The sequence below is a fragment of the Actinia tenebrosa genome, unplaced genomic scaffold (assembly GCF_029948245.1).
Source record: "Actinia tenebrosa isolate PJP-AT-01 unplaced genomic scaffold, QUT_ActTen_1.0 PGA_scaffold9__36_contigs__length_13948895, whole genome shotgun sequence".
NCBI classification, from domain to species: domain Eukaryota; kingdom Metazoa; phylum Cnidaria; class Anthozoa; order Actiniaria; family Actiniidae; genus Actinia; species Actinia tenebrosa.
Window position 1 is genome coordinate 9,031,194 of NW_028292586.1, and position 20,502 is coordinate 9,051,695.

Here is a 20,502-nt window from a genome sequence, read left to right on the forward strand (position 1 = left end):
CACGGTGTGTATTACCCAAGACAGTTATCCGAGTTACAGTTTGAAGTAACCTTAGCAGATGCTAATAACATCATTGGTGGGCTAAGCACTGCACTTACCACAACAACCCCATACTCTATTACCAACTTAGAGCTGCAGTATGAGACCGTGTACAGCGAAGAGCTGGCCCGTAGCGCTGGCATGGAATACAGCTCCGGGAAGGCATTCTTATACGACCACGTAGTAATGTATAAGACGTTTAGCTTCTTGGATAAGACGGATGAGGTTATCAATCAAAGCATTAACCTCCCGCGAAGAAGTCTCACGGGGCTGATGTTGGTGTTTGCCAAACCCTATGAGGCTGGTAAGCGCAACTCCGAGGCCTTTCACAACCCCAACATTACTAACGTAGGGGTCAACATAAACGGCGTTCCAAACAAGGTCTACTCCCAGGGGATAAAGCCCGCAGACGTGTACAGAGAGGCCATGCGCAAGTTTGGCGACCAAATTAGCCCTGAGGAATTCTTTAAGGACAAATATGCGTTATGGATTGATATGCGCACCATTAACGACGAAGACCTACATGGGCAGGGTTTGCGTCTAGTAAATACGCAGGATGGTATAACATTGGAGATCAAGCGCACCAAGAACACCGATGCCGGCGACGGCGACAAAATAAACTGCTACGTCTTCGTCGTGTCTGACGCGCAACTGAGCGTAGAAATGAATCAGCTAAAGAGCGTTGCCTATTGATCCACTCGCTCATCCTTTTGATAAAAAAATATCGTTGGTATATAATGCTTCGCGTATTCGAAAACAACGAAACCAAACTGCAATGCATAGTGCAAGGCGATAAACTATACTTCAAAGCAAAGGAAGTGGCGCTGGCGTTGGGTTACGAACGCCCAAAAGATGCAATTAAGGTGCATGTTCGTGAAAAGTATAAGGTAAAGCTTAGCAAACTTAGAGTGGAGGTGAATCGCCTCCCCTCGTATTCACAGCCTAATTCCCTGTACGTAACCGAATCTGGGTTGTATCAACTAATATTTAGCTCTAAGATGCCAACGGCAGAGACATTCCAGGATTGGGTCCTCGAGGACGTTCTTCCCGCATTGAGAAAGACAGGTAAGTATGAAATAGAAAGGCGGTTCGATAGTCCTAACAAGTTAGTCTTCAAAATGGAAAATGAGTTTGACCTGCATAAGAAAGTCGTGGACTACATACGCCGCTTCTACCCACAGATGCTCATAGCGCCCGGCTTAGGGGAATTGCAGGATTCTGACAGCAAACGCATAAAATGCTGGCAGAAGGGTTATCAAAGGGGTCAACCCGACCTCTTAATACTGAACGCGCATTTAAGGTATGAAGGGCTTTGCATCGAATTAAAGACGCCGAAAGGAAATGGCATACTCTCCGCAGACCAACGCAAGATAATTTCGCAGTATGACGCGAATGGTTACCTGACCATGGTTAGCAACGATTATGACGTCATCTGTCGTGCCATTAGCAACTACGCGGAAGGCATCCGTATTCCCTGTCGGTGGTGCTGCAAACACTTCAAGACTGCGGAGACAAGGGCAACGCATTTAAGAATATTTCATAGATATAATGATCGTCAACCAAATACACTGGCGTGACCTGATTTGCGGTAAAGCATACGAAATAAAAAATTACGTCGTCTTCGACATCGACCGTTTACGGTTAGTCCTCAAAGACTTAGAAGGCAAGGAATATTCCCTTTGGGCGCCGGATTGCGTGCGGTACGTAATTCAGGGCGAGGAATTCACCCACTTACGCAGCTATGGTAAGGTAAATGGCCGATGGAAGTTTGACATTGAAAGAAGAGTCACTCCATCTCCTCTTTGTAGTTAAGCGCGTCTGCTAAAGTCCGCTGCGCTTTAGGATCCGCGGAGCACCAATGCCCCACAAAGGATCCTTCTGAGAATACCCTGTCGCAATGAAGGCAGGTGTATTTTTTACGCGGCTTACGAGGGGTAATGCAGTCGGCAGGTAGTTCGCAAGTAATACAGTCCATATATTGAAAGGGTAATTAGGAATCCTCCAAAGAAAGCGGCTGCGTAGGCTAGCATATATCCTACGACCTTCCTTAAAAGGGGTCCCTATTTTTATTAATGTTTCTTCTTTTCTTATTGAGTTCTGCATACCTTCTACAAAAGGGGTCCTTATATTTATTAATGTTTCTTCTTTTCTTCTTAATAAACAATCAAAGAATATTAATAAATGTAAGAGTGCATTTTGAGACTCTTTGCGCAAACCCTACTTTACTTACGGGCTTTCCTTACCTCCATGTTTTGAGCATGCCAATCATCAAAATGATCCAAGTACTCCTTAAAACCGCGGGGATGATGTTGCGGGCACAAACACTGCCAGATATGATCATCTCCTTTCCTTAAGCCGCCACACGCGTCACAGGGCGCACTCCAATACTCTGCGTTCTCCCAGCGCGTACCTTCGGCGCGGTCGAACTCCGTAAAGCGTTGGTCTATTTCTTTCTTACGAAGAGTTAACTTCCTTATGGTTTCCGCTGGGCAACATCTCGCAGCGATATCGCCATGCTCCTCGCATACGACATCCAAATCATAATTACCACGACATCTATGTTGATGCCATGCGTCGGTTAAGAGCTCCCCGCAGCGCGCACACACATCCTTTAAACACACCCTATTTTCTTGGTGGTATTGCAACATTTTGGGCGTGCTAAAGAGCCGATTGCAATCAGCACAACGTCTTTCCTTAGACTTCAAACACACCCTTCCTTCCACGTGATATCGCAGCGCCTGTTTACTGCTAAACTGCCGGCTGCAAGTGCCACAGGTGGTGACGTTATCCACCTCTTTAAAACATACCTTCTTTTTTTGGTGATATTGCAAAGCCTGTTTGCTACTGAACTCCCTGTCGCAATCCTTACACTTCATTATATAATAAGAATTTATTAACCCTTATAAGGGATACCGCATGAAGTCCTTAACGGACTCTTTTGCCCAACCGGCCATCGTCAAAAGCGCACCAAACCTTTCTGCGCGCTTCAGACCACACATTTCATCGTACAACTCCTGCACGCGCTCTTTTAACCGATCGATCTCCTCCCTTTGCATTTCTATGGTGTCTCTTTTATCTTTTGCGTCGCCGGCAATCCTTCTTACTGCGTCCACTGGGTCCATCGTATATATAATGGATCCGAACCATATTCCCTGCAATGCTCTGATAGTAGGACCCACCGGCTGCGGAAAGACCCAATTCGTAGTGGAGCAGCTATTAGGACCCTTTAGATACCGCTTCGACTACATAGTGCTGCTTTGCCCCACCTACGTGAATAACCGCACCTGGACGGGCATAGGAGTGAAAGATGACGACTTCTTTGTAGATATCTTAGATCCTAACGAGTTATCCAGCCATCTTAAGTTTTGGCACAAACAATTCCCTAAAGATACACAGACTTTACTCATATTGGATGACATCGCCTGCGGGGACGACGTAAAAAGACGCACTTCCGAATTAGTGAAGCTCGCTTTCAGCGGTAGACACGACAATATCAGCGTTTGGTTGCTTTCCCAGCAGCTTACCAGTGTCTCCAAGCCCTTCAGGGAAAACATAGGTTCGCTTGTCGTATTTTATACTCCCAGTAAGTCTGATCTGGAAACCATCTTAAGCGACTACGGCGGTGAGATAAGCAAGGAACAGTTGCATGAATACATGCGGCATTTAAAAACGCACCAACATTCCAAGATGATCTTCTCTTTGAGGTTTCCCTACACGGTTGGAATCTATGATTCCTAATGTATATGGACATTGAGCCGCTCTTAGATGAAGTCCCCGCGCAGTTAGACGAAAGTAACCTCAAGGAACAACTTAACATCCTTGTGTCTTCGGGGAAGTGTAAAGAAATGATAGGCAAGGAACTTACCCATGAGCAAGTTAATAAGTTGTCAGAAGAGGAAGTTAAGAAGTTCCATAAGAGGTACGAGGCCGCCCTTGCAAGTAAGACCACGGACGCCGTAGCAGACTCCGCTATCCGATTTGCAACTAAATTGCTTGGACTTGCGCTGCCCATAGACGACGTGGAGCAACTGCGGAAGGACATAAGCGAGGACTACGTTATTGCTCAAGAACTTAAGATAACCTGTGGGTGGTTGTCTTTGAAGTGCGGTAAGTTAATGGCAGTCGCCTCTGCGGCTTTGCACGTAGCTCCGCACGTCGACTTGAAGGAACTTGCGGGCACCTTTGGTGCCTCTTGGAAGGACTTCAAGAAGGACAGAGAAGTCGAAAAGGTCTTCCAGGCAGCACTTGCTGAGGTACCTGATCAAGTCGCCTCAAGTACTTAGTCAAGTCGTTGTCAAGTCACCTCAAGTACTTAGTCAAGTCGTTGTCAAGTCCTTCTCAAGTACTTACCCAGGTTACCTTAAGTTACTTATCAAGTCCTTCAAGTCCTTAGATATAAATGAGTGAACCAGAGTCGAAGGTAGAGCAGCCCCAAGAGGAGCAAAAGATTACCAAGGCTAAATCTCCGGGCAGAGTCGCTGCCGGAAAGAAGCTCGCGGAGATGAACAGGAAGAACAAAGCCAAAAAAGAAGAAAAGGCGGAGGAAAAAGAAGAGGAATCCTTTATTAATCCGGGATACGTCATTGGCGCGTTAGGAGTCGCTATAGCAGCGGGCAGCCTCTACTTACAATGGCGGGCTACGAAGCCAAAAGTAAAGTGGGAGGCCGCAACATATCACGCACCTGTGGAACCGGCTGTTAGAAAAAGTAAGATCCCTGAAATGGAGTAGATTTATCACCCGCGGCGACCTAGATTTTCCTTCTCGCTTTGTAATATAATGTCGACCGCGTTATTGAAAACTGTTGAAGAAGCGGCTATTATTACTTCCATCGTTGCGGGTATTGGTTGGGTAGGTAAGAAAGTGCTCAAAGAAGACTTTACTGAAGACCCAAGCAAGAGCTTCGCTAATTTTGCTGAAATGACCGCTGCCGTAGGCGGGGCTATCATGGTAAAGGATTACCTACGGAAGGAAAAGTACCTACCTACGGTGTGATTTTCTAATATATAATGGCTAGCGTGGTCGCAGGTGGAGTTATTGCAGCTTTAGCATTCACTGGAGCTAATTATGGTGGTCAGTATTTGGATAGATTAGTCAGAGGCGACAAAAGCGGAGATTTGGCCGCCGAAAGAAAGAGACACGACTTAGCGCTGGAGAAATATCAAAGGGACGTGGCGGCTTGGAATGAAAAAAGACAAGCTTACAGGGATTGGTTGGACAAGAACTACCAAGACAAAATGCAGGCGGATAAGAACTTTGAAAATACAGACTACGCCTTTAAACTTTATGCGCAAGCACACCCCGCGGCATTAACGGGGTTGAGAAAGCCTCAGTTTAAGAATTACTATCAGCCTTCTAAGAAACAAAAAGACAATGAGTTGGTCTTCATAGGAGTCGCAGGGCTGGCGGGAGGCGTAGCCTTGGCGTATCTAATATAATGATCGTCTTTTTTGAAAGCGACAAGAATAACTTTACTACTTATCTGAATCCTCCCATCAAAGCCTGTAAGGTTCGGTTGGTTAGTTGCTCTTTGTACAATTCTTGGTATAATTTGATTGGCGGCTTTGTCATTGGAACTTCCGGCACCAAACCAAAAATGCCAGATTCCCATTACACCCCCATAACACTGGCTAAGGAGCTAGCAAAGCATGGATATACTCTTACCACAGGATTACCCCATGAAATGAAATTCAAGAAAAATAGTGGAAGCGCTAATCTAAAGGACAGTTCATTGGTAGAACTCCTGGGCCTTACTAGTACCACGATAAATAGCGGCAGTACATATGACGTAAAATGGAAAGTCGCATCCTCTTACGAAGTCTATTGCAACTTGGTCCATAGTTACAACAATGGAGAAAAGTCTTCTCTTATGTCCAAGTTCCTGCCCAAAGGTAATCCATTTGACTCAGAAGAATACACTCCCATTTCTTTGAGCTATGATTTGTCTAATTTGGTAGAAAGCATAAACATCACCATTAAAGTGGACGGAGAGACGGTGGATTTCAACGGGCGAAAGATCAATCTTGTTTTGGAATTCATATAATGGGCCGCGTAGAGGACAAACTCAAGAGGATTTACTATGGGCCTGAAGGCTATTGGAGAGGAGCGTCGGCCATCAAGAAACTCGCGACCGCGGCCAGGGTATCAGAAGAAACGGCTAAGAACTGGCTAAGAAAACAAACCCTCTGGCAGGTTTATCTTCCCGTGCCCAAGTACATTCCCAGGCCCAGCTTTACCGTAAATACCCCCAATGAAGTTCATCAGGCGGATTTGCTTTTCTTACCGCACGACAAGGTGAGAAAAAAGGCCTATAAATACGCTTTGACCGTAGTTGATATCGCAAGCAGATACAAGGACGCCGAACCCATAACCAGCAAGGATTCTGGGGAAGTCGCAGAAGCCCTAGGTAGGATTTATAAGCACGTCTTGAAATGGCCTAAGCTGCTGCAAGTGGATGCGGGGACAGAGTTCATGGGCGTGGTTACTAAGACCCTGAAAGACCACGACACTAAGATTAGGAGAGCCGAAGCAGAGTACCACAGGGGTCAGAGCATCGTCGAAAGATTCAATAAAACCCTGGCTGAGCGTCTCTTTGGATACCAATATTGGAAAGAGCTGGAAGATCCCTCCAAACGCAACAGGGAATGGACTCAGAGGCTCCCCCAGGTCGTCGCGGCTTTAAATAACGAGGCGGCCAGGGCTACGGGAATGAAACCCAAGGATGCCATAAAAAAGAAACACGTGGAACACAAGTCCTACGTCAGAAGTTCGAGGGCGGTCGGACTGAAGGAAAAAAAGCTCCCCCGCGACATAGTGGTCAGATACCTCTATCAGACGGGGGAACTCGAAGGTGGCAGTAAGAGAGCCACGGATCCTAACTGGTCTTTGGAAACGTATGAGATTTCGAAGTCCGTCACCAAGGAAGGGCAACCCGTGTTGTATTACCTAGATGGCCCAAGTCGTGGATTTGTCAAGGAAGAGCTGCTCATAGTCCCCAAAGACTCAAAGTAGTGCTGCTCCACGCGCCCGATTACACTCTAGGCATGTCAGTCTTACGTTGCCTCTACAATGCCCGCGTTTGTTGTTGATACGATCCACGGAGAACTGCTGATCATCATTCGGGTCAAACCTCCATAGTAGAGGTATGTTGCATTTGGCACACCGTGCCCCTTTCTTATAGACGTCGTCCACGCATAGGTCAAACTTTATCCCCGCATAGCGGGGATCTTTGCTCTTTTCTTCGTCGTGGCGCTTGTAGCGAAGGAGTTTCTTGGCAATGTTCTCCTTTACTATGTCTTCTGGGGTGCGGTCGTAGCGCAGTTGCGGCCCCCAGGCTCTTTTTAACTGTTTGGCATACTCCACACGACTTACGGCGGTGTAGATAAGGTTGCTCCAACACAGCCGCTGGTCTATGATCCATAAGGTTTCTTTTATGGTAAGCCCCTGCGCGCTGTCATGCAGTAACCTAAGCGCCAATCTGGGTGGGAGGTAATTTTTTCCACCTTTTCTATGGGTACCCAGGCTTTATCATGTGTTACAGCATTTTGTAGTTGGATGTCGGTACCAGGTACCCAGACATCTCTTTTTTGCATTCGGGTATCGTGGGGTTTGTAAGAAACAGGTACGGGATGTGTAGGGAAGCGCTCTCGGTGTATATTTAGCAAGTCTTTCTGTATGCGAGACTGTGATGCGCGTTTGCTGCTTAGCACCAAATCCTTTGGATGCCATGTGTGAAGGAAGTCCTCGTAGGACTTCGCTCGTACCCTCTTGCGTAGTATCTTGTTTTGTTCCGCGTCACTAAGGCCCCGAAGTTCTGCTTTCAGGTTTCTTATTTGATCCTTACTGCGGTAGTCGGTGTTAATTTCTTCGGAGTGGTCTACCATTTCTTTTAACCATTTATGGGGCATCTCTCCGGTTATTGGAGGAGGCTGGCAAGGATCTCCGGCGAATATCACTTGACACTTTCCACGGAGGAATTCTACAAATTCCTGCAGGATTTCTAAAGGAACGGTGCAAATCTCATCCCAAAGTATCACCGGGGGTATGTCGTGGATGGCTTCTGGTACCCACTTTTGACCATTCCAGCGGAAGAAGCTGTGGTAGGTCTGCGCGTCGTAACCCATCTCCGTTAATTCTCTTTCCAGACGGTGCGTTGGCGTTAACACCTTTATCTTTGGAAAGAGTTCCAAAACCCTGGTAGTTTTACCACTGCCTCCCGTTCCGTAAAGGTAAGAGAAGCGTTGGTAAGAGATTGGGTCCGCAACCGACGGTAGAGGCTCCCCGGTTGGTTCCACGCTACCGTAAAGATGTTCTCCGTGATATTCTACACGGCCTCTCCATGCTTTTATCTCCTCATCTTTGACGCGCCATTGACCACTTTCTGCAAGTTCATCGGCAGTGTAGAACTCCTGCATCTTCTCTAACACTTCTGGCTTTACATACAAGGAATCCGTGGCTACGCGTGGGATGTCCTCTTTGTCAAACCGTAGCAGCATTGCTAAGAGATTGATGTGCGCATATGCTAGCATGCTGGCACGCAGATGGTAATACTGTGGTCGATGGTCTTGGTAATAACACAGCGCATTCCATTTCTGTTCTTTTTGACCTTCTATGAAGTAGTCCCATTTCTCTACGGATACCATCGTTCCTTGGTCATGTGCACGTTTTATGAGGAAGCTTAGTTCACCTTCGTCTGTTATCAAGCGACGCTGCATATGTTTTTCGCCTTCTTTTGCGCCCTGTGTGAATTTACCTATGACCACACGCGCTGTGGGGTTGTGCTCTGGAAGCCATTGTGTAAAGGCGCTATGGCAGAGTATGGCTTCATGCGCTGTGTATTTTAAAAGCTTGCGCTCTTCGAGGAACTTCAGCAGGGGTATGGGTATCCATTCTTTCTCCTGCAGGTGCTTCCCATACCACGCGTAAATTATGGGATGTAAGTCTTTTGCTAACTCCCAGGTGGTCAGTCTGACGAATCCTGTTGCTGGGGCGTCGTAGTGGCCGTCTAACGCAACGCGAAAGAATTGGGAGTCTGGATGTCCGTAACGGTCATAATACTCCTTACAATCCCCTAGACCTTTAAAACTTGCAGGGTAACAGTGTTTCATATCCAGAGACACGTACTCGTCTTCGTCGTACTCCATGTTCCAAAGACCACCGTGACCATGCTCTACACAGGCTTTGGCTATGTCTCCGAACTCTTTTGGGGTAGGTTTCCACCCATTCCTCTTCTTGGCCGCGAAGAAGTCCAAACTACGAGAGCTGAGGACCTCGTCTGAGAAGTCCTCACCAAGGGATTCACATGCACTTTGTATGCGCAGGTGTTCCATTTCCGGTCGGTATAAAGTACCATCTTGAGTCATGAACTGACACCCCTCCGCGTCCATTAACCAAATAGAATTCTCATAAACTAATCCTGTCAATGGGGAATTCTTATAGACCTTTGTCTCCTTCTTTCTTGGGAACCTCAACTCCCTCCACGCGTGCGCGTTGTGTTGGTAAATGACTATGGGAGCACCTTTGCCTTCGTATTTATGCGTTCCTGGGTAAATAAAGCCGTCGGTGATATCTTTCACATGGATTCGCCTTCCTAACGTGGTTTCCAACTTCTTGATGTTTTCGATGGTTCCTCCAGTTTTACGAGTAGAATGCTCCCATTTCCTGATGGCTTCTCTTCTTTTTGGCGTAAGCTTACCACCCCGAGAGGAATCCTCGAAAAACTCCCTAACCAGCTTCCCAACGCAGTTACCAGGATGTCGCATTGGTTTAAGCTTCTTAACGTCCGGCTTCTTAATTTCGTATGCACCGTAGATGACCACGGTAACCGGGTAAGCGACCTCGTAGAAGAGCATGTCTATTCCCTCAAGTGCTCCCGGTCGTGTGTGCTTATTCAAAACGAACAGGTTCTGCTTACCAGACGCTCTGATAGGATTACGACCCTTTTCTATTATCCACTCACCGTGTAAGTACTTTACGAATGTCAACTCCAAACGGTAGTCACCGGCCGGCATTCTGTTGATTATCTTTTCAGCCATTTTGTGATTCATAGTTTTGTCTGTCTTTCCCTCCATAAATGTAGCAAAGACAAAGTCAGCGTCTGAGTTATCCATCACCTGATTTCCGAGCCTGCGCACAGTTTTGTTTTGAATGTCGTTGATGGTGGCCATGTATATCTAAGGAACATTTTAACCTCCGTTTGCGATACCAAAATACCCGTAAATCTGCTGTACCCGTCTTCGTAATTCTGGGGATTAAACCCGTGAATCTTTGGCATCGATCGCGAGTCCCCCTACCTGCTGCTGAAACTGAACAACAAAGATTAATGAAAACAGTCGTTCAACGAGCAGCAGTGTTTATTCAAACGTAAAAGTTTTTAATAAAACACATTGTTCGAAATTTTTAAATGGCATTGTAAAATTCATTAATAATTCATGAGGTAATTACCCAGTGAAAGACCTGGATTCAGGTCACGTGGATGGTTTGTAATTCTTGATACAGGACGTGTGAAACTTAAAGCACGGGGAGGGTTGAATAGTCAGCAGGGAAAGGCTGGGGTTGATGAATTGTAAATAGTATGCTTATTTATATGATTAACTTTTATAAAAAGATCTCTAACCCGCCTAATTAGTATTCTTAACTTTTATAAAGATCTCTAACCCGCCTAATTAGTATGCTTAACTTTTATAAAGAGTCGTGTCCTTTGGAATTCTACAAGGTTTATTAATCAATAAGTTTGTACTTGAATACATGCCAATATTATAGATATTACTTATTCGCGTACCCAAAGTTGATATTGCAGTTACACCTGATTTCAAAATAGTGCGAACTCTCGGGATTTTCAGTTTCGGTCGATCTTCGGCACTCGACCGACATCACTCGACGGCTTGGTAACCAGGCTAACCAGGCGGGTTACATAGCTATCAATAATGGCAGTCATGACGAAAACCACACTCGGGAACTGATCATGAAAGCCATATCAACTGATCTGCGATGGAGGGTAATCTATCATCAGATAATTTATGGCTCCACAATTCAAGAAACATGCAGGGCTCTTTTCGTTGGCAAGACATTCGTGTGTAAAATAAGAAAGCTATATAAACAGCAGCGAGATGTCAAAGCACTTGGAAGACGAGGAAGGTACCGACTGCTAACATGTGAGTATAAGCTTATTATACGTATAAAGCTTACGTTAGTTTACTTCGAAATTATAGTCGGGAACACAGCCAATAAAATATTGTAAATTCTAAATTTCATTCCAGACAATGAAAATGGCATATTGAAGTCTATGGTCTTGTCAAAACCTGATTTATATCTCGATGAATATCAAACTTGGTTGGCAGAGCTAACTGGAAAAGTCGTCAGCATTTCGACCATTTGCAGGTCCATTATTCGTCTAGGGTTCACATACAAAAAGGTAAATAAACATTATTGAATAACTTTGAAGAAAATCCTTGCTTGTTTTCGATTACTTTTAGAAATTTATGGTGTAATTAGAGGCATACACACGCCTTGATCAATTTTACTAGTTAGCTACTGTATATCCAGGGGACCCAGGTAAATAATCTTGTAAATAAATAAGTAAATAATCCATAAATAATCTTTTTTTTGTTTGTTTTTTGCAGCTAAAAATCATTGCCATGCAACGTTCTGAAGCTACAAGAGCGGAATATTGCAGATTTATGTCAAGTTTATCAAGAGACATGCTTCTCTTCCTGGATGAGTCTGCAAAGGACACAAGAAAATTACAGGTAATTATAAAATGACTTAGTATCTTATGTCTTTATTTTTTTATCAGTCTTTTTATTATACCTTCTGGATCTTTTACAGAGAACAATGGGTCATTTCTTCCCTGGCTATGCTCCTGTCTTAGAAGGGCATTTTGTTAGGAAAGATCGCTACAGTGTTTTGGCAGCTATGGATGTTGATGGTATAGTTGCAACCCATACAGTGCAAAATGCTTTCAGCACACAAGATTTCAATTTTGCCATAGAGTTTATGATTGCACCTTTCATTGGAAACTTTTCTCTTCGAGAAAAAAGATCAGTGGTGATCCTGGATAACTGCCGTATTCATGACTCGGATTATTTTATAAACATAATCAGGGAAAGAGGAGGAATAGTGGTGTTTCTTCCGTAAGTATATGATATTTATACAATGCCTTCAAGAGGCACATCATGGAATATATCCCACATGTTACTCGTAATTTCCTATGCGTACACACAAGCCTTTAGGCAAGGGAGTTTAATGGGGTATTCCAAGGAGGGTCCTGAAGGGGTAAAATGGAAGCTGGGATTTGCCTTTTTTGGGCTGGGAAAATGGGATTGCATGCACCCGAACTGGGATTATTAAACAAAAAACAATCAAATTTGAGAATTGGATTAAAATTTTAGCAAAACATATGCTGGGATTATGGGTTTTGAACTGGAATTTGATTAAAATTTGGGCTGAGAAATGGGATTAGGATTCCCCCTTCAGGACCCTCTCCATGGTATGCCAAGTGAAAGCATATAACTATTTTGTCCCATACCATAATATATGGGAAGGAAGAGTGGAATAACAATGAAAATGAATGACTTTCTAATTGTCATCTACTTGCAGTGCCTTAAATAGATTTGGGTGCAAAAACATTAGATTAAAAAAACATTTGTAATGCTTTTTCAAGTTTTTTATTATAATACAAATGTAATAAGTGATTTATTTATCTTATAGCCCATATTCACCTGATTATAATCCAACGGAACCTATGTTTGGTTTAGCATAACAAATGCTAAGACGTGACCAACAGCTATCATGTGAATCCAAAATATTGTGTTGCAAGAGCATTAGAACAGGTAAACACATAGATTGACATAGATTGACTTAATAAACATTGTATAAAGTAAAGTGAAACTTTTAAAGGCATCGATTAATGCAAAATGATTATGCTTATGTGTTGCATTGTTGTATAAGTACGATACATATTTAAACATGAATGTATTTATAAAGTATGTATTTCCTCAGTGTTAAGGTTACATTGCGACTCAACAATACTTAAAATGCATATTACAGTATGTGGAAAACATACTGTAATACAACATGCAGTAGATAAATGTAATATGCCTTAAAAACTCAACATAAAAACTTTAAGGAAATGTGTAACAAGCTTTGTGATCTATCAATAGATAAGCTCAGAAGATGCCAAAAGTTACTTTGATGGCTGTGGTTATAGGGAATAAAGTTACAGCCCCAAACAAATGGATGAAGCTGTCTTCCACAACGTGTGGTGATTGAAAGACCTTGATCATTTGTACTTTACAGTATCTAGCTTCATATATTTTTCTGGCTTTTATAGGCATTTAAATGTTAAACATGTACAACCTCAACTACTGTATAAATTTCACAATGTAACAGTTGTGCTTTAAAAAAGTTTGTAAGAACTAAAATATACTGTAAATACTGTATTAAAACTGCAATTATAATACTGCATACTGACCCTAAGATGTTAAAATGTTCAATGTTTGCTTAGACCACATTATCAACAAATGAAGTCAAAGGGTTATTTTTATGTTTCTACAATCACATATACTTACTGTATTAATATGGTAATTTGAATTATAATGGTATCTCTTATCCCATAAATATTATCCATTTTCTCTTACAAACTCTTTTGAAGCAGCTCAAACAATAAAAATTACTGGTATTCATATAAAACTAGCCTGCCTTCTTTCTTGCAACATAGCCAAGGATTTTTGACCTTTCAAGAGGGCTAGGGATACCTAACTCTATAAGACCATCATCTGTGATAAATGACAATGTAGCACCATCAATGCTTTTTTCCAAGAATGTAGTTGCATACTGACCAAGGCTTAACATCTCTAGGATTTTTCACACTTCACTGCAAGTCTTTGTCATGAGGCCTTGATATAAGAAAAGACACAGTTACATCAGATTGCTTTAAAAGTATGGAAATTATGACTTGCATATAAATATATCACATTATATATGTACATGCTATAATAAATTAAATTAATATTATTTTAAACTTACCTTTAGATGAACTTGTAAGTGATGTGTTGGTAGTGGAGGTTGAGGGGCTGTCAGAAGCAGATGGTATAGGTCTTGGAGATAGTGCTTGAAACAACATTGCCTGGAACATGTTCTGTTGATTTCTGTCAGACTTTCTTTCCATTTCTTGTTGTATAAGCACAGCTGTAAGAAAGTCACTGATGCCCGTTTCAGGAGTCATGCCTGGGGTTTTCGAAGTTGCTACCACTTTACTGTTCCTTCCAATTGGCTCAATGTCTACAATATTCTTATATTTAGACCAGTCTGGCTCTTCCCTGGCGCCTGCCACTTCTCCCTTTTGGATAAGATCTGTCCAAAGACTAATATGCTTGATTCCAAATCTCTTTATTTGTCCTCTTTCCTCCAAGGTTTTCCGTAGTTCAATGTGAATTTTATTCCATTCAGCATTATTATCTTTTAGTGTAGTTTTGCTCCCAGAAACTGTTTTTTGAAATTTGGTAAATGCTTCATCATCAAATTCCTCAGCATCTCCATCAATATCAACAGGAATACATTCAAGTGAGCGCTTAGATCCAACATTGGATGCACTTGGGACAAGTGAACGCTTTGTTTTTTTGTATTCTTTCTCCATCTAAGAAAACATAAAATAATCATTAAACATGGTTCCCACTCACCTCGTAAAACAAAATTCCCTGAATTTTTGACCATTTTCACATTTTTTAAAATGACCAAATGTAAAATTTCCTGACAATTCCCTGACCTTGAAAAAAAAATTGATTTTACTGACTTTTCAAGGTCAGTGGCAACCCTGATTGTGCAATTATAGGGAAAGGACAAGTGCAAATTTTGTCTGACATTTTTTCAATAAATTGTGTCATAAATAAATAAAAATCTAAAAAATTTTGATAAAATTAACTTTAATGTTGTTTTTCTGAATCAATAAATTGGGTGTATAAATAATTTCCTTAATTACCACTTTCAACTACAGTAGCCAGGCGCAACACTTTAACAAAGCCCATAATGTCATCACGGTAGGCATCTTTTGCTGTTTCCAAATCATTGTCTGAGTGAAGTGTGTGAAGAGGCTTCACATTTTTTGGTTGTAACCAGAAGAATCCAGCTCTTAAGCATGCACCAGGTACCTTTTCTCTTACAAGCTTCTTGATGACAGTAAGGTTTTCCTTTGAGTTAACATTATAGATAGTGTGAATTGGTCCATCTGCAGTATTTTTAGTTAGGTTAACTCCAGCATGTACTTCAATTCGTATCTTGTAATTTGGGATTTCTTTATTTGGTGATTCACAATTGCTTTGACCAACCTTGTTCCTTGGTGAGGATCTTGTTTGAACTGCTTCTATAAACTATTAAGAAAAAACCTTTCAGATTAAAAATTACTAAACAGAATTCGTTTCAAGAACCTTTTTATTTAATAATATACCACATGGGAACCCCGGAGACGGTGTAGGCTACAATATAGCCCTCCCACTTTTTTCTTTTGCATACTAGTCTCATATTTTTCCAATCCTAGCCCCCCTCTCCCCAATCCTCTTTTCTCCATACTAGCCAGTAGATTGCCTAATAGCTAGCCTAATAGATTGTTAGCTTGAAAAGGTAATTATCAAGTTTCCTACCTTTCTTGTGCCAGTCACAAGCAAAGCGAAGCAAAGCTGTACTGCGATGACCGTTTTTCTGCATTTGAGGATATTCCTTCAACGCTTGTCTTATACCAGCTTCATTTACGATGGAAACAAGCGGAAAGTTTCGTTTTGCTTTCGTAACATAATATAGTGCATCTATAAGTATTACGGTTTCCTTTTCCTCGTCTTCATTCATTGACAACACGTCGTAAAGTACCTTTTTAATCTCGGATTTTAGGAATTTAATTGATTGAAAGGCCTCTTCATTGAAAAGTGATGCTATGGGCTCTCCATCTGCTTTTCCCTCTCGAGTTTTGAAATGAATAAGAACGTTTCTTTTTGGGCAATCAGATGAGCTTTCGGAATCCATTTTCACCTTTCTGGTCGACCATCGAGCCGTGCCTGGTTACCAAGCCCTCGAGTGATGTCGGTCGAGTGCCGAAGATCGACCGAAACTGAAAATCCCGAGAGTCCGCACTATTTTGAAATCAGGTGTAAATACTGAACTTGCACAAAAATTATTAATATTACTGCTCAACGAATCCTCTGGCATTGGAATACTGGCTAGTACATCGTCTGACATGTCAAATTTCCAATCAAAATCGACAATATCATTCTCTACGTGTTCTCTAGGTTTTGATAACTTCTCCTTAACACTACTATGCTCGTACTCCGTTTCTTTAGGAGCACTGACTGGCCCTAAAACATTGCTTACATTATCTAACTGCTTTTCACTTGCTTTTTGATACGAAAACAATGCGTTCGATTTATGTCCCGTTCGTTCTCTTGCTAACTTTTCTTCGACAGAGTGCTGGAACAATCGACTAGCACAAGTAACACGCAAGCAGTGAGCTGTTTTGCGGGGCAAGTTTGCTTTTTGACATAATTTATCCGGCAGTATCTTATTTAAAGTGCATAAACCTACAGCGCTTCTTTCGTAATCGAACTTGCCAGTTCTATGCGGCCGAAAATAAAGGCTTTCAAGACTTTCAGCAAAATCTTGCACCTTACTGATATAAAGTGAATACAATGCAGCTAAACATCGATTATGCTGACTTCCAGTATCATGGCACTTATGCTGTATGAAACGAGGCTTATTGTGCAAATCTTTTAACCCCCCATGAAATGTTTTTGACAAACTTTCATCAAAAATGATCACACCTTCTTTAACAGAAATGTTGCTAAGCCTAAGTAACCTGTGTTCGCCAGCTCGAAGGCCAAAAATTTTGCCATTATAAAAATAGATAGTGTACAATAATGACTCAGCTGAATGTCCTCCGAGAAGGCCTTTTTCCCACAATATTGCCTCTTCATCCTCAGTTACTTCTTTACGTGCGTCCATCTTGCACTTCTGAGCTATTCCACACTTCGTAGCATCCTTCATCTCTGCGTCTAATACTTTGCGAAACGACGCGAACCTTTACAATAAAAGAATAAGTTTATTAAAACCATGAAATAAATATTTTTCCACCTAAATATAAAATGCAATTTAAGGCAATTCATTTAAAACACCCAATAAATTTACTTGCCTCTTGTCAGCTTTGTTGAGAACGTTCAATGCATTCTCTCCTCTCGTCTCACTTAAATGTCGGTTAATCGCACAAATTAACAAATAAAGCGTTTTAGGTGGATAACCACTCCATTTTTCTTGGCCCCTTCGCCAACGAACTTACACAACCAAAAGTTTAAGGTATTTGGCAACATGTGCTCCAGATTAACGGTCAGATCTTGAACGTCATCACCTTTGAGACCGGCCACTCCAACGTGTTCTAACATTGCTAATTTATTTGGCCGTTGTTCCTGCCATTCCTCGAAAACTTTTATGCCCCATTTAGTGTTGTATTGAGTAGCTTTTGGAGTAGCTTCCAACACTAAACTGGACTCTTCTTCTTTACTCTTTGCAGAGCGAAACCGATCAGCCATGTTTCTACTACAACCTCTCTATGAAAATGAGCTGCTAAATTCAGTGTTCAATATTTCGAAACTCCTTTGGGAGAACTCATTCCGGCAACTAAGCCATGAAGAATTTTGTCATTATCAATGAATAATATGCTATTCAATTTCGTCATACAATCAACTAAGTCCTCATTTGTTAATAAAATTTCAAAACTCATGAATTATTAATTCATTTCACAAGTAAGATAAAATATTCGCGTCCGACCTTTATGGGCTTTAAAACGGCTCGACTGCGGCTCGCCGTTTTAAATGCCCATAAAGGTCTCCCGCTCATATTTTATCTATTACTTAAAAACCTCCAACACTAATAAAACCATAGAAAATTAAATATAATAATCGAAATTGTACAAAAATTGAAAGTTATGAAAACTTAAATTTCCCATGTATGTACACTAAGGATTTACGTTTTACTTTTGACCAATTTTCTAAAGTTCATGGGAAATACCCTTTCTTGATTTTATATACAAGTTCATTTCCTTGGTCCGTTGTGATCACATGGTCGAAATCATGAATTATTAATGACTTTGGAAGACTTTAGTATTAACTTTCCTGTCCTCACACCGTTCATTTTTAATTCTTTGGACTAACCACATGCGCTTCTTGAGTGCCTTTTATTTAGCTTGGTTATGAAGCGAAAGACAAGGTCTTTATACAATATCATCTCTCAACAACACAAATTTAAGCTCATTTGTATAATCATGGCTAGCTCGAACAATTTAATAAACAGTTGAATGTTTGGTGTAATTGTACATTTCATTCAATATATAAATAAATTTTCTGTAGAAAGATATAAAATTATTGAATGAAAGTCTTCAGCTTTGTTTTGCCGATGGGACCCGCGATAGGAGGCCAACAAAGCTGAACTTTTCTTGAACGAAAAACAAATGGTAGTTGGTTAAAAACAACCGAATTGTTAATGATTTACAAAGCTAAACAAAGGACGAATATTTGTTGTATTATGCTCTTCATGTTATATTTCCTCCAGCATTAAAATAAATTAAGCTTATCTATAGAAATATTAAAAGTTTTGAGAGAAAGTCTTTGATTTGTCGATTCGTCTAGAAAAAATGCTTGTCAAAAAATAATAACATACGATTGTTTGCTAAACAACACACACCTGAATTCTTGGAGAACACTTCTTAATCCATCTTTGAATACATGAAAGTTTTTTTATTGTCTTTGGTCTATAACTTGCCCTAAAGCGATTTGTTCTGGGCATTTGAGAGTCGCCTTAGCTAGTAGTTTTGCTTCAAATTCCTTTGTCTTTTACGCTCATTTTTTCTTTGTCCATCTGTGAAGTTTTGCCTCAAATTCCTTTGTCTTTCACGTTCATTTTCTCTTAGTTTATCCGTCAAGTTTTGCCTCATATTCCTTTTTCTTTCACGATCATGTTCTCCTTGTTCATAATCGAAGTCCCGCCTGGATTTGCGTTTTCTCTCTCTCTCTGCTTGCCGCTTTTCTTTGGTGAGATTTTTTTCGTCTTAGCCTTTCTTTTTCACGCCTCCAGAGTTTTTCCTCTTCCGAAAAAAACTCTTTTACTTCTGGCCTTTCTTTTGGCTTCATTCTCCTCTGAGCTTTCTTTCGACATATCGATTTCGGAAAGGGGTTCCATCGTAAATAGAGTAAATATAAATATAAACATAAGCTTGAATAAAAAATTGTGTTGTTATCTTTCGGTATTTCTATTACGTAATAGCAGGTGTAAAAACGTTTTTTACAAAAGTTTGATAGCCGGATTGTATGTACACATATTTGTACGTGTGTAACTTTATGTGTACCCGGATGTTGCAACGCGTCGACATTCCCGCCAAAAAAAAAAAGATAATCTAACCAGCCAATCGGGATTCTTGTGTACACGGACGGACGGACGGAAGTGACGTCAGCCAAGCCATGAAAAATCAACTCGATGGTTTACCATTCTTTCTTAAGTATGGGGCTCCGCTATTAAAAAGCCAAGTATTAAAGTATGATACAATGTAAGATAAAAATGATGACGATCATGATTTACTTTTAACATTAAAACTTTGATTTAAGTTATTTTCAAGAATAAATTACACTGGAAAGGCCATGTTACACGGGACAATATATGATTTTCAACGCAACACGTTTCGACCCCAGTTCAAAAACATGCAGCGCTGATGACGAAATTTCAAAAAGATATTTCGTTTAACACCCTCGCGTAAAATTGTCACGCAACATCTCTCGTAAGCCAGGATCAGCTTTGCGTTGCAAGTTGTCCCGTGTAGCAAAGCCTTAACGTCAAATGTCAGGGTTTTTTTTTTTTTGGAAAAAAAAATCAATTATTTTAATGCCAACTTGATGTCTAGAAGAACGTTATTGTTTCTATATTCTAAAAACTCCAACACACATGATAATCGTAAAGCATTCACCACATAGGCAACATTAATCAATTTCAGGTAGGTGTGATTTTTGAAGCTGGAGAACTTGAAAGATTCTTCCGATATACCACTCCTCGCCAAAAGGACAAATACCGATAAGTGAGGACAGTTCGTGGCAATGTCTTCTAAAAATCTGTCAGACAATGTACAGTGACTTACTTTCAAGTTTTTCAAATATCCTATCTTCAACTTCACGAAATCGAGCGGAATAGGTACCTCTGGTTCGTTCACATATCCTATCCAAGACAGCGATAAAACTTCAAGTTTTCTACCTGCTTCAAGGTCAGGTAAATGTCTCCCCATTTAAGTAAATGACATTCATCAAGAAATACCTTCCTAGTCGCTGGGAATACGAAAGTGTCCAACACTTTGAAGCTTACTTCTTGTTGTTGTGATAAATCTACACACGACCACACTTGAGACGATGCTAACAAAATTTGCCACCTTCGTCACAACTTAAAAGAATTCG

At 41.3% G+C, this 20,502-nt stretch overlaps 2 pseudogenes; one reads left to right on the forward strand and one right to left on the reverse strand.

The window, feature by feature from the left end:
* Positions 1-10,864: 10,864 nt before the first annotated feature.
* On the forward strand, positions 10,865-13,251 carry LOC116294042 (uncharacterized; annotated as a pseudogene).
* Positions 13,252-13,726: 475 nt separating this feature from the next.
* On the reverse strand, positions 13,727-20,336 carry LOC148904729 (uncharacterized; annotated as a pseudogene).
* Positions 20,337-20,502: the final 166 nt, after the last annotated feature.